Source organism: Lissotriton vulgaris, chromosome 6 (assembly GCF_964263255.1).
Source record: "Lissotriton vulgaris chromosome 6, aLisVul1.2, whole genome shotgun sequence".
Lineage (NCBI taxonomy): Eukaryota > Metazoa > Chordata > Amphibia > Caudata > Salamandridae > Lissotriton > Lissotriton vulgaris.
Window position 1 is genome coordinate 689,890,117 of NC_141694.1, and position 15,836 is coordinate 689,905,952.

Below are 15,836 nucleotides of genomic sequence, written 5' to 3' on the forward strand. Positions count from 1 at the left end.
GTGAACGAGGAGCTGGGGGCAGCGAGCAGCTATTCAGGTCAGCTGAGCGCTGAAGCGCCAACAGTCAAGAGCGCGAGAGCGCTGTAATCAGGGCTTCGCATGTGAGTTTTAAAATACATAATTTCAATGAGTGACACCACACAGAAAGCGAGCGTGGTGCAAGGACAATATTTTTAAAATCAAATGAGTACCTCCAGCCCCGGCTTCCGCCTCAGGACTGGGTTAGGGTTGCTACCTGACCGCTAGAACTCAGCGGTTAAGTAGTCAGAAAAGGGGGCGTGGCCTCCAGTGGGCGTGGTCACCGCGCACGCCGCAGGTGATGGCGGCTGTGAACGAGGAGCTGGGGGCAGCGAGCAGCTATTCAGCTATACCATAAACCTGTCCTTCAGAATAGAATGTATGTAAGTACTAGTATACAGCACTGAAGAATTGGGTATGCATTACTAAGCAGCAGATAATGGATTATGTAGCAGATGCAGTAATATGTGTCCTTTTTTCATTTAAAAAGGCCATTCATTAGTGCAGCTGATGTACTACAAAAAAAACCATAAAGAGCTATACTTACCAATAGTCCCAATATCGTTTTACCAAAATAATCAGTCAGTTGGCAGTGAAGAAAAATCAATCTTTTATTAACACAAAATACTCTATAGAGGAGCCTCTCTGTCGTCACCCAGCCGGTGCGCAGAGAAGACTGCTGGTGCATAGTCAATACACGGCATATATACCTTTATTATGATGCATGAGATCACCGTACATGGAAAGATACTAATTGGCACTGAAGCTAGAAGGAAAGACCACATATGGCACACAAGGCTAGTTTGGAAGACTGCTTCTACGGTTCAGGAGGGGTGACTCCCTTTCGTCTCGGTGCCTGGGAGCACAGGCATGGTGCCTTCAGGAATGCGCTTATCACCTCTGAAGCCGTATTTCTTGCTGAACCATTTGGGCTTTTACTACAGCAGGAGAAGACTTTGTCACAGAGGAAGGCATTTTTGCTGCACAATAAGAGCAACAGGCAGGCCCACAATGTATACAAAGACAGCAGGTAAAGATAACCCTACTATGCCAGCTAAGATCATTAGAATCTTCCAACCCCATGCGGCCAACAAATCCCAAAACCATCCGGATAGTGACCAGGTACCTATATCTGCATGTACTTTAGAAGCCAAACGGTGTAACCTTTGAATGGCCAAATGAACAGATGAGGCGGAGTCAGGAATATATACACAGCAGGAACTGCTGATCATGCGACAAGCTCCTCCTCGATCTGCTAAGATAACATCTAAAACCATCCGATTTTGAAGTGAGACGAGTCTTGTAGCCTTAAGCTCTACCATCAAATTAGTTAGTATACCTGCTGTAGTATTTATTACTCTCTCAACTACCCTAGACAGGCGCCTTACTTCCTTGCTAGTGATGATGGGGCCCCAGATAGGAAACACTCCTTCTACGATATCAGTAAAATGCTGTTCAGGAGTATCAGTTTGATCTATTTCAGGGGTATCAATCTCTCTTTTATCCTGTATCACAGGCAGGCCTTGCCCATCCAATCGATGATCCTTATGATAATTGGAGGGTGCTATATAAACTGGTGGATTCAGGAAGGACAAATAACAGCGGCCTTCCCACCCTCGGGGAAGCCAAGTATAGGCATTTTCACCACATACAAAATAAACATTTGGAGGTGTCAACAGCTGTTGGCTATTAAAAGTGTGCAGCCGATAGGTATAATTGCAATGACTGTCTCCTACTGAAATATGCCCAGCTCCTTGTACACAAAAGGCAGAGGTACTGTTTAATATAGGAACTGGGATGGCCTTGTCGTCAGTAACATTTCGATCTTGAAACTGCTGAAAATACTGCGTAAAACTCTGCAAATTCTAATATCTCATTTTGAAGCCAAGTAATGTTTTCATATTCAGTGTACAGGTTCATACAAGCATTTGGATCAAGTGACCCTTCTCCATTGTTTCCCTGTGGGTCAAAACCTTGATGTACTTCAATATAGGCCAAAATCATCTCATAGTCCTTTTCAGAATATCTACTGTGTAATGCATATACATCATCGACAACAATTTAAACCAAGCTTGATTTTACGGGGCATGGCAAGAATGTGGGCTGAGCTGACAAAAGCTATCAAAATAGGGTACTATGGTAGTAGAGCGCCTTTGTGGTGTCTTCCCAACAGTCCGACCTGGTTGGATGATTTACTTGCCCAACCTATCAGAGATGCGGGCCTTTTGGTGTGGGGAGATCTATTTGTTGATGGTGTTCTCTTACCCTGGGAGTCTTTACTAAATACAATAGGTCCGAATTTTGCGAGACTTAAATACCTACAAATATCTAGCTGGTCCAGATCATACAGTATTTTACCATCTCGAGGACCTACATTTCCGTTGGGCTCACACAGTTATCTTATCACCCTTCTACTGGACAAGCCCCCGTTTAAAAAAGAAATTTCATTTTGGTACAATTTAATTCTGGAAGAACTGGATGGAGAATTTTTGCTACCAGATCAGCTTTGGGCATCGCATCTGAGCAACCCCAACCTACAAGACCTTTGGACTACTTCATGTGACATCTTGTGGGATATTGTGAAGCCGGCATGGTTACGTAGAAACCATATTTTTACTATACATCGAGCTTACTTCTCACCCCTGAGACTGTCCAAATTTGACCAGGGGAAAAGAGTAGCATGTGCAAGATGTGGTCTCATAGCCGCAGCTGATACCCACATGTTCTTTGAGTGCCCCCAATTAGATTCATTTTGGGAATCCGTAAGTAAGACTCTATCAATTTCAATTGGAACTAATATTGTTCTTGACCTTACTTCCGTAATATTTGGTCTTGTAGATGGGGTTCCCTCTTCGGCAAGGAAGCTGATTTTCTATTCTATCCTTTTCGCTAGGAGGGAGATATGTAAAAAATGGAAAGGCTCTTTATCTCCCTCAATTATTGACTGGTACACTTCGGCCTTACAGGCTTCCAAGTTGGATCTGGCCAGAGCCGTGAACCCTGTGAAAAGATCTTTTTGGCATCTCCTGAGGTAGGATCATTGAGAGTCTGGGTGTTTTTTTCCCCCAGGTCTAGTGATTAAGCCATCATTCCCATTCTTGGGTAGAGCTGCATTAACATGCTAACCTAGCATTTTGGCTGCATTTTTGACACCTTTATAGGATTCTGTTTGGCGATAGCTGCAGGTCTAGGCGCAACTGCTGAGGGATGAGCACCCCGTTCCTTTTGTCTATCCCCACCAGTCGAAAGTACTGAGGCAGCATGTTGCACTCACCGGCAGTTTGTACAATCGGAACCTAGGTGGCATATGAGGACAAAAAAAAAAATCTATTTAAACCAAGCTTCACAGCTTCCTAGATGCGATAAAGGTAATGAAATGAAGAGATCATGTCTATGCATTACTGATAGCAGAAGGCCACAAACCCCACAATTTGTAGTATTGGTAGCACTATGAGTTTGATCCAACATTTCAACGAATACATTCTTAGTATAGGTTTGAAGATGCCTTTCTTTATGCGGGGCCAAAGTGAAAAAGAAATGTTTGGGTGGTGGGGTAGTAGTTCCTAATACAGTGTGCATAGGATGATGAAATTCTAGAAATACAAATACACTCCTTACTATGATCAGGAAAACAGGGGTTGGGTTCACGGGTGGTGTGTGAGAAAAAGAAATGGGAAAATGAAGTCCTTGGTGTTATTTTGGTTAATTAATCTCTGGCTGATGTTTTTTTTGGCTGTTTCCAAAAGATAAAAGAAAGTGCGAATAGACAGAAAATGTGCAATGTCCATGCTAATGCTATATAATTTTCAATGTCTATGGGGATGGGGCTGAAAATAATCTCTTTTAATGTCAACGGGTTAAATAATAAGAAAAAAATGTGAGCTATAGAAATGTGGATTAAGACTGAAAACCCAGCAGTAATACTGTTACAGGAGACACATATTCCGGTTACAAAAATTGAAGGGTTTTTAATGTTTAAATAATGGGCTTCATATAGAGGTTTTTCCTAGTTTACTGAGTCTCAGCGCAGGGTTGGGCTTTTCCGAAATAAGAACATGTATCCTGAAATTATACAAACAGAAGAGGGTGGCTCGGGCGTTGGTGCTGGGACACTTGTAAAATCCAAAATAGACAAAGACCTATTACCTTTTGTAAATTTCTATGTCCCAGTAGATGACAACTCCGGAATTTATGAGGATCTGTTCCAATCTTTACTGATGGTGGGAGGGGATATTGTTATCGGAGGTGACTTCAATATTCTTATGAATTCAAAGCTGGATACTACTACTTTTTCAAGAAAGCAGCCCATACATAAATCATTGAAATCTATCCTTAATTATATAACAACACTTGACCTTTGTGGCTCATGGCGTACGCAAAACGCATTAAAAATAGAGTGCACTTGCTGTTCAGGGAGAATTAAGTCCTACTCCCATATCGACTTTTTTCTTGTTTCTAGACAACTTAATTTTTTGCCATCAGAGAAATCTATATTATGGGTTCTCTGACCACTCAATGCTAGTTATCGAGTTACTTTGGGGGAAAACTTGAAAGCTCCTAAGCGCTGGGTGTTTAACAAAACATATTTGCATGATGAAATGTGGGTAGCATCATTAAAATTAGAGATTACAAATTTCATTGCCCGTAACATTGAAACAGCCCCACTTAATATTGTCTGGGATTCTTTGAAGTCCTTTATTCGTGGCATAGTTATAGGGAAAGACGCAGCAGAGTTGTCTGCCGCCAGGGCTGTTAGGAGTTTGCTGCAACAAAGAATACAGATGCTCACTGATTTAAGGCAGCAAAACCCCTCTGGAAGTATTCAAAAACAATTAAATGAAGCTAAGCGGGAACTTAGCGCAATTGTTTTTTCTCAGATTGAGGAGATTTTTCGTATGCAATCACAAAAAAATTATGAAGAAAGTAACTTTAAGGGATATTCTTGGCCTGGCAGGCTAGAGAACAAGCTGCCGCTAATTTAATCCATGGTTTCAAATTGCCAGTGACTCATACTGAGACATCAGACTCGGCTGAGATTGGGAAGATAATGCTCTCCCATTATAATAATATTTACAGTCGGCATCAGAACAAAGACCATCAAAAGTTAATCGATTTTTTGGAAAAACACGCATTGCCTACGCTCCCTTCAACAGAACAATTGATAATGGCGAGTCCATTTTCTATGGAGGAAATAGAGTTGGTGGTGAAAGACCTTCCAAATGGTAAGGCTTGTGGCCCTGACGGGCTGCCTGCCAAGTTTTTTAAGGGTTTTTTTAGTGCTTTTTCTGAGCTTTTTTTGTAATTATTAAACTCGATGTTGAACAGCGGCCCAATTCCAGACTCCTTTCAGGAAGGCACTGTGGTAAGTTTTTTGAAGAAGGTGAAAGATGCCAAAGATCCAAATTCGTACAGACATATTACATTATTAAATTCCGATTATAAAATCACCACAAAATTATTATCAACCCGTTTCTATTTTATATCAACAGATTTGATCCATCCTCATCAAAATGGCTTCATTGCTGGTCGACAACTGATAACTAATACACATTATTTGATTGAGGCCTTAGATTATTTTGAGACACGGAGGGTCCTAGCATTAATTTTGTTATTAGATGCTGAAAAAGCTTTTTTTGGGTGGTTTGGGCGACACTTTTTATTATTTTGCAGTATTTTGGGATCCCAGAAAAAATAATACATTTAATTCGGAATCTTTACACAGGTGTCAAAGCCAATATCATTATAAACACAGCCATGGTGGGATCGGTGGTAGTTAAGCGGGGCACGAGGCAAGGATGGCCATTATCACCCGTTCTTTTTGTATTTTTCATTGAACAATTTAGCAGTTGCAATTCGGAATTGCATAAATATTCTTCCGCCCGTTACTTCCATGGCCAAGATTAAGTTATATGCGGACTACATCATGTTATTAATTAAACCTGACATGCAATCTCAAGCACAGGCTCTTCAGATTTTTGAAGAATTTGAGATTTTGGGGGGATATCGGTCAATAAAAAGAACACGGAAATTCTGGTATGCGGAGGTATAGAACCAGAACTCCATCCTGATATAGGCCGCTGTATTAATAATAAACCTAAAAGATATCTTGGAGTTCTTTTTTCAGCTTCAGTCAAAGATCTATATATACTTAATTATGATCCCCTTCTTCAAAAAATTCGTACAATGTTCGCACTGTGGAATTCATTGCCACTGTCTATTCTTGGCAGGGTTGCGTTGATAAAAATGTCCGTCCTTCCTTTATTTAATTTTTTGTTCTCTACCATCTCTTGTTTTTTGCCTGGCGCTTTCTTTTCTAAGGTAGAATCTCTGTTCTCAGCTTTTGTCTGGGCAAAAAGACACCTCGAATCGCAATATGAACACTTTATGAGGATTTGGATCAAGGAGGCCTCTCCCTACCAAATGTTAGAGATTATTATAATGCATACTTTGCACAGTATTTATAAAGATTCAAAAATCAAACTCTCGGCCAGAATCTATTTATAAACTTCTTTTTTGATTTAATTTGCCTTGAAATTCAGATACCCTCCCCCCTTTCAGGTACTTAAATGCCCAAATTTGTTCTCTATAAGACATTGACTTGGTTTTTGAAGAAACGCTGCGCTATGCTTAAAAGATATCCTCTTCCCCTCTTCACTTTAGCAACTCCTCTGATTAGTGCATTTCCGTTCATGGGATTTGGAATCGGGCCGTAGATAGTTGAAAATTTGGTGCGGGTAGGGTTTATTAAAATTATGGATTTTTTAAGAAATGGATCATGAATAACCCCGACAAGGGAATTTTCTGTTGCTTGGCTCCTATAATTTGATTTATAAAACTTTGAGGCAATTGGACCACACACAGATTAGTCAGCCTACTTAATTGATTATTGACCTTTTTGTGGAGGATCGATTAAGGAAACCCGGGGAATGGAAACGCAGTCTAGCGCAGAGCAGGGAGGTGGAATTAAGTTCAAAAGCAATTAAAAAATGGGATGGTCAAGAAGACCATGTGCTATCTTTGAATACTTGGAAGACCATTAATACATTTAATTTCAGTGCACTAAGAGGAGCCAATTGGCGCAGAATGTTATTTTTTAGTAAATGGCTACTGTACCGTACACCTGCGGTTACTGCTAAAATGTACACTAATAATTCATCTAACTGTTTTAGATGTTTAAAATATGCTCCGGCCAACTGGTCACATATAATGGTCCATTGCTCTAAAATCATGGTATTCTGGGTTGAAATTTTTGCATTTCTTCAAACTTATTATAAGATTATGTTTTCTTTGAATGTAAAATTAATGCTTTATGGTTTCGATCCGGATCTTATGCTCTCAGAACAGATGGCTAAATTAATGTATATTGCAATAGCAGTGGCTAGATCATTGCTACTGCAGAATTGGCGGTCAGAGCAGATTACATCGCTGCAGGAATGGCTACAGAAAATAAAGAGAGTTAGGAAAAGCGAACAAATCTATGCTTTGAGGATAGGGGGGATAAGAAAATTTGAAAAAATTTGGGGATCTTACTTTGATTAATTGTATATAAGATATCGTAGATGAAAGTGAACGATAATTGATGTTTGTATTTCCAAGCTGGCGATGCTACATGATAGGGTATATGATAACATTTGTATGTTTGTTATGATCATATTGTCACTAAAGGACTTCAATAAAAATCTTTAAAAAAAAAAGGAAAACAGCAATAGTAATTACAAAAGCTACTTTTACACGTGTAGTCCAAGAAGAAAACATAGGTTCATAAGTAGGCATATATCGAGGAGCAAGGTGGCGTTCCTCCTCGGGGATAAAACGACCAAAGGGATACATCCTAACTAAAAGTCCAAACTATACTAAGGGAACGCACTCCAACCTGCCAGAGGGTGCTTCTTTCCTGTGTCCGACTAGAGCCTCACAGGCAGGCTCCTATCTTTCATCAAAAGAGAAACAAATCCCTGCGTCGAGGATATTTCCACAAACAACTTGGAAAGGAAATTCAATACCTGGGCTCTTTTCTTGCATGTAATTCAGTCCTTCTTTCTGAACAGAGCAATGTAATGTTCCAAGCTCTCAACATGTTCAGTCCAGTGTCTCGTTCAGTACCCCAGACTTAATTCTAGCAAACCCTATTACTCAAGTCTTTCCCTATCTCCTACCATCTTCATCTGGGGTACCGCGTCGTTTTCTGGGCTGCAAGTTGTATCTGGCATGACCAGGTACTTCCTGATCAGTAAACAAAACAGATGATGATACATTCATAGCAATTGACTTATCACGAACCTCTCCCATACCAATGGGGGCAACAGAATCTGGGACAATTTCCAGTGTAGATGATAAAGGCCCTTCCGTGTCCAATGCTCCTTCTCCTTGCCCTTCTTCAATTTCCTGGGCATCAGAAAAAGGAACAAAACGAGGAGCTTGCTCACTTTCCTGGGTCAAAACTCCTTCCTGGTTCCGCTGATCAAAAGGAAGCGGGAGAGGTATGCGTTTCAGGTGGGAAACATGGATCCAATGTTTCCTTCCGTTCACCTTAACCGCCGTCCGTATAGCCAATAGAATCTGGACAGGTTCTTTCCACCTAGGCTCCAAACTGATAATTCCACACCAGTACCCATTGTCCGGGTTCCAGACAATGTCCAGGACCTTCCAGGAGGGCTTGCAATACGGCTGAAACCTGTTGATGGATAGAACGGAGGTCTTTAGTCAAAGCATACAAATAGTCTGTCACCATAGGATAATCAATTTCTCAAAAGTTTCTAGCTCGTGGAATGCCCCAAATATTAGCTGCCCGTCCAAAAATAACCTCATATGGTGACAATCCTGATCGAGAATGTGGGGTAATGCGTAAGGACATTAAGGCTAAGGGCAATGCGTCAGGCCTTTTCAGCCCATTGCTTTCATGAATTTTTGCCAATTTCAACTTCAAACTTCCATTATATTTTCCCACCAACCCTGCTGACTGGGGATGTCGAGCAGCATTACATTTTTGTTTTATGTGTAACCCATTACACACATGTTTGATAAGATCAGCATTAAAGTGCCCCCCGTTATCTGTCCAGATCCCCCTAGGTGATCCGTATCGGGGGAAGAACTCTTTAATCAAAGCTTTGGCTGTTGCTAGAGCAGTATTTTCTTTGGTGGGGTAGGCTTCCACCCATTTACTAAAAGCACAAAACACCACCAAAACATACTTAGAATTGTTCACCCGTTCTAATTGAATATAGTCCATCTGGAGCACTTCAAATGGTAAAGATGGGGGTGCAAAATTTCCACTGAGAACAGGTTCCCGCTCCCCAGGATTGTGTCGTAGGCAGACCATACAATGCTGGACTAAATGGACCGCAGTTTTGGAAATATTACGATTATTCCAAACTGGAGCTAACAAAGCACAGATACCTTTCACTAAGCATGGGCGGAAAATCCATTCCGCTCGCGGATTTTGCGGATTTTCGGTAAATTCGCAATCCGCGAGATTCCCGAATTTCCCCCAAAATCCGCGAGCTGAACGGATTGGGTCAAAAGTTCAAGCTGACTTTTATAACTCTTTTAGAATGGCGCCGGCAAGCTGCCAGAGCCATTCTAAAATAGTTACAAAAGTCAGCTTCAACAGGAAGCTCTAATAGATAAAGTAAAGCAAGTGCTCGAGTTAAAGCTCAAATTCAGTTACACAATCATTAATCACCCCAAACTTGGGGTGATTAATGAGTGTGTAACTTAATTTGACCATCAACTGGAGCACCTGCTTTGCTTTATCTATTAGTGCTTCCTGTTGAAGCTCTTTGTAGCTATTTCAGAATGGCGCTGGCAGCTTGCTGGCGCCATTCTAAGTGGGCTGAGGGCAGAAGGGCACAAAAGTGAGACAGAGGGCAGAAGGGGACAAAAAATGAGTGGGGCAGAGGGCAGAAGGGCACAGAAACGAGTGGTACAGAGGGCAGAAGGGCATAAAAAACTAGAGGGTGGCAGTGATTAACCAAGCAAAAAAAACCCCGCGAACACGCAAAGCTCCCCGCGAACACGCAAAGCACCCCGCGAACACCCGTAAACACGCAAAAATAAAAAAATCAGCAAATTCGCACGAATTCGCAAATTTTGCGGATCGCGAATTCAAAAATCCGCAAATTCGCGGATCGCGAATTCGCAAAATTCGCCCATGCCTACCTTTCACTCCAACATGTGCTGTTCCATGAGCCATGGTCACTACAGCATTAACTAGTGCATTGGGAAGCATCCATCTCTGTTTTTCCCTCAGATCAATCCAACAACCATTATCGTCTAATCTCCCCACCTCGTTTTCCCAACGGGACAATTCAGCAGGAGTAGCTTCTTTCTGTATTTCCCGGACACTTTCCAAAGTGTTGTGATTATCAAAGAGAGGCAGGAGGAATGATTGTCCTATTAATTCCCCTTGTCATCTATAATTAATCAGAGTTAGATAGGACACTTGTAACCACGTTGCCAGGAGATCTGTTGAAAAACCCTCATAAACGCCGTGTATTCGAAAAGCCGTTTATCTTGATTCTCCGCCCCACACTAGCGTTGTGGCATTATTCATAGGGTTCGACATCGTGCACCATGCCAGCCTCACCCGAGGCAGTCTCTGGTATAACGTGGCAGTCTCCAGAGATCTCCAATTGTAACTCCACAAACAGGTTTTCAATGATTAAAATTAGTCTCCAAACAACACCCGTAATTTTTTGTTGTTGTGGGACAACTAAAAAAAGGAAAAATAAATGGGTATGCTATGTGGACCGGGTAAATGAGTCTCAAGCATATCACTTGTTGTTCACAAACGTCGACATGTTTCAGCTCGCTTGGCCCTTAGGTCTTTGGAGCCTTCGTTATGACAAAAAAACAATTAACATAAAGTGTTTAAAATACTGGCACATTTTGTGTAGTATAAAGCGGGTTTCTAACATTTTTTGTCTTACCCACTGTGGTTCAATTATTTCCACCTGAAACAGAAAAGAATAATTGTGGGGTGGCTTCATTCTTTGTGTGGTAGATGCATATGTAATTTTACATGCATAGTATACATTCACATACTGCTCAAGGAGGTATTCATGGCGAATTAAAGGAGAGAACGATACTACATGAAGGTAGATGTCTAAGGTTCTCGAGGGAACTGCTTATGTTTATGCCTTCTTATTAAAATGACAGATTTCCATGTCTGGGCATCGCACTCCCAACATTAAGTGCTAGATAGGAGAAGCGATGGTGTTCACTTTTATGTAGTATTCAACATGTGAACACAGTCTTTATTAACGTCTCACTCGAGCTTGTGCATATTATAACAAATGTCCTTCTGATATATCATCACAATACTGGTGGCTCTAATAACTACTTCGTGTACTATATCTCAAAATTAATACAGAGTCCATTTTAATACACTGTGCAGGTCAAGATTTTAACGTTAAACCTGGGCATGTATTCGTTTACCTGCAAATATAGGTGGATTCTCAGTGAACCTATAGGTAAAACGAAAAAAGTAAAACAGGCACAGAGACACAAGACAGCATTATGTATACGTAAACTAAGGCGGTATTTGTATTGGGACGCACTTGTTTACACGAGATGTATTCTTACCTACAAGACGAGGTCGGTATTCTTCCTCAGAGGGAACGAACTTATTAGTCCCAGGCTAGATGTATGGAAGAAAGGGGAGGGGGGGAAGAGGGGTGAAAAGGGGAATCGAGTTACTATACCCGGTGTGGATTCAGAATTCTGTTCGGAAACGAGCTTGTCTCACTGTTCTCACCCGCGTAGGAAGCAGGTTCCGCGTCTTGTGCTGGCTCTGCCCTCTGGACGCGGAAACCACGCTTCCGACTGGGTTTTCTGCAGTTGTGAGTATGGTTATTGAAAGAGGACTCGGCAGAACTCGGAGACTTTGATGTGGTTACTGACTGTTATATTGTGTGCTTTTATACATCAGTCAAATTGTTTTACCAAAGTTTCAATAATGCGTAATACTCATGTGATCAAAATCAATTTTAGAAAAAATTAAATAACTACTATGATCGAACGATCAAATTCGTTCAACGCTTACCCCTTAATGATTTAGCGTACACATTGTGGTGAAATAGTAACCATCTCTAATTTATACATTACATTGTGGAAAGAAGAGAAAAGTCAGTGACAGAAATAGAAAACGGACTAATGTTTAGGTAACTCGCTTCTCACTGATAGGTCTGGTAGTTCATTAGGATTGCATTTAAAACAGATTAACTCAGCTTAGCTTGTGTCTCCTAAGCTTAATTATTACCGATCGATATTTCTATTGAATTCATACAAGAATCGGTAATCAAGTGTTATGTCATAGTGTTCATCCTAAAGAACTAGGGACTTCTGTTTCTGATATCTGACTGATATCATGCTTAGTTAAATCAGGCAGATCTTTCATTCTGTGTACATTTTCAAATCCACCAAAATCACTAGCTTGTATGTTCAGATGTAGCGTGGCATTAAAGGATTTGATGTTAAACGGCAAAATGATGCCGTGAAATGTCATCGTTCAGACCATATCTATTAGTCTTCACAAGATCAACCCAACGTTGTTCTTTCTCGTAGAGCATTTTTTCTGCGTTGGGGGTCCCCTCTGGTAATTTTTCGATGACTGTCAATTTTAGATCTTCGATGGTATGGCCCGACTCTATAAAATGTGAACAGAGCTTGGTCGTATTCTTTTGGAGACGGATGTTACTCTTATGTTCTCCAATTCGTAATTTGACCTTTCTGCAGGTCATCCCAATGTACTTTTTTTTCGCAGGGACATGTTACCATGTAAATCACATGTGATGAGTTACAATTTGTATGTTGTTTTTGGGTCCAACTGAAGGTTGGAGTCAATTGTAAAGTTTTTGTGGTAGTGGTCGATTTGCATGCCAAACACGTCCCGCAGGGATAGTGTCCAGTTACAGGTGACATATGCAGATCTCTTATTTGTCTCAGTGAAGTTTTCTGTAGTGGGCGAGTGTGTACCAACAAATCCCGTAGGTTTTTTGTACGTCTATTGGGAAAGCGAGGCTTCGGCCAATTGTGCTTGCCTGTGTTTAGTATGTGCCAGTTCTTGTTAATTAATTTGTTCACTTGATAAGTCGCTGGACAAAAAGTTGTGACACATGTCATGAGGTTTTCTTCTGGTACCTTTTAATAAGTAAGTATACAACAGGGGGGACCTAAAAGGACAATATTTATAGGGGTCCAGTGTACGAGTCCTAAGAAGCTATAAACAATTGTTGTACAAAGTTCCCCAAGAAGTGATGTTCGGATGGCAGGAGGGGGCTCTCTCTCTCAAAGAGAATGTGTGGAGATTTGTAAGGGAAACAGTCCCTTATCGGAACTTAGGATGCCTCACACAACTAATTAGCTTGACGACAGCTGTCATCTCGCCAGATGGTTGTCTCGTCTCATCATCGGCTTCCTGCTCCAACGTCAAGCCGGCGCTGCAATGCCTGACGGGTAGCACAGAATGCTACACTTTTGTGGAGTACTTTTGTTCCTGGCCGTTAGTTGGGTGCGTGTGAGGGGCCTAAGTGGTGAAGTAGTGAGCGTGCAAAGGTGTATCTAAAAAAGGTAAGTTAGTCTACTAAGAAAACTTTATTAATGTAGCTAACTGCCTTATTAAAAGTTAAGTGAAGGGAGGGGTACCGAGGCTCAACAGCAATGTAGATTGGCCTCGTTCAACCCTCACCTATGTTCTGGTCAACATGTTTTATGCCCTATAGGCAATTCTTCAGGACCTAACAGTGCTCATAAACTCATGCGGAGCCCGGTGTGGGCTAAGAATAGTGCAATATACAACCTGAGGGATCAGTCACCATGGCAGGAAGGGGTCCTGCGTGGAGATCAGACCTGAAAGGAAATTAACCCAGTCAAAAAAATATATATATATATTTTGTTTAAGAACATATACAATTTGTTCAATGCGGGTCAAGGTTGTATATAACGACCATAGTCTGAGCGTGGGATATCGCCTCAAATTGGTTGTGTGAAAAAACTAGGATAGAGAGAGAGAGACACACACACACACAAATTGCCAAACATCTATTCATGCGTGTATAGAGACGCATTGTGTCTATATTCTGTGCTTTAACCAAGGACCTGCTCCAATTTCGTCAGTCAGGTTTGATTGGTAGTGCAAAAAGCGAGGAGCTATGGGTGCCCAAAAGAACAGCGATGAAGGGAAAAGAGGGTGTGGAAGAGAGAAATCTAACCCTCAGTCCCTAGTATTAGTCTCCACAGTCTGTTCTTGTGGGACCTTTGCGTCAGGTAATATACCTGTAAATGGAGGAAAAGAATAGTGGGCAAGGTGACAACCCGTGGCGGTAAGGAACAGACCAGCTGCCCGTCTGTGGTCTCATCCCACCACCCGTCGGCGCCCGTGAGACATACCACTCGAGTCAGGCAGCAGCGCAAGAACAGACGCCGCGAGTGTCTCTCGGGCCTCAACCTGGTCACACAGTGCCCCTGGAATGCATCGCACTCCAACTCCCTTGAGATGGTAACTCCATAGTCTTTCACAGGGTAGCAAATAGGGTCAAGATGATCCCCGTGGGGCTCCGTGGTGGCTGATAACCCTAAGGCTCCACGCTGGTCCGAACTGCCCCACTCACCCGGTGGAGAGCAGTCTCCCGGCACCCCTTCGTGGCGGGAGAAAAACCCAGACGGCCTCACTGGAGGGTCCAAGTATGTCGTGATAGTTAGTCCCATGGCACAGTGCAACACCTTCCCTGTTCAGCGTTTGGTCGTGACTTCTAAACACCTACCCCCACAATAGGACGTGGCTCGGCACGTAGAACAGCTGGCACAGTGCAGTGCTTGCTGCCGCTGTTAAATACGGTCCTGCGAGGCCGTTGTCATGTTGATGATGATTGGGTGACTCTGACTAAGATGAAGAAAGAACTGATCAGGATTACCATACATGGTATAATGATGACAGAATACCTCAGGAGCAATATAGCACCACAGGGACTGGTTGTGAACATTGTTCCAAGACTTTTCTTAGAAGACAAACAATTCAAGGTTGACTGGTGCCAGGTGTCCTGTCCAAAGATTTACTTTTCCTCATAACACAAACTGCTAAATGACTATCAGATGCCTTATTAGAAAAAATTGCAGCCATAGAAGCCACAACGAAGAGTGCTGTCAACAAAAACAACAAAGCCGCTTTTACCACCAAACTAGCTGACATAAATCAGGAAATGGCAGACCACCATGAATACCTTCTGAAACAGAAAACTGCAAAACTTCAAAAAGATATTTCGAAATTTGAGAGAGAAGGTATACCCTTATCTAAAGGACGGTTACAAAAGCAAAAGAACGAACTACTCTTCGGATGACAGCACGGATGCCAACAATAGACGAGGCTCTACGAGCAGCGACTCCAGTGGTAGCTATAACCCAAAAAACAACCGGTTCCCACAACGACCAAATTGGCAACAAGGCTACCAACAAGGACCAATACTCCACGGCCCTCCACAGATGACTCCACCATGGCCGTACCCCTTCTACCCACAGGGTCCACCGCAATTTTACCCTTTGAACCCGCCACCTTTTCAAGGCAGAGGTTGGGGCAGAGGAAGAGGGCGAAAGCGAGGCGGACAGAAAGGGTACAATGGCAAGATCAGCCCACACCACAGAACATGATGGAAACCAGGAGCACCACGACCAGAGGGAGAAGAGCCTAATAGTCAACCTCTCAACAAAAGTCCTATCCCCAACAGAAAAGAGCGTTTTAAAAAAAGGATTGGGGTCTGTCCCTACACCTACCCCAGACAACTTCCAAGAAATGATTGAAATCAGACAACTGTTCAGAAAGATAC

The 15,836-nt window shown here is 42.1% G+C and overlaps 1 long non-coding RNA gene across 1 annotated transcript; it reads right to left on the bottom strand.

Annotated features, from left to right (window-relative positions):
• Positions 1-608: 608 nt before the first annotated feature.
• LOC147707850 (uncharacterized) lies at positions 609-11,786 on the bottom strand. Its single transcript, XR_015296623.1, has 2 exons — positions 11,602-11,786; positions 609-8,692 (listed from the first exon to the last, which is right to left on the bottom strand). It is a non-coding gene; the product is annotated as an uncharacterized LOC147707850 (long non-coding RNA).
• Between the last annotated feature and the right edge of the window lie 4,050 nt (positions 11,787-15,836).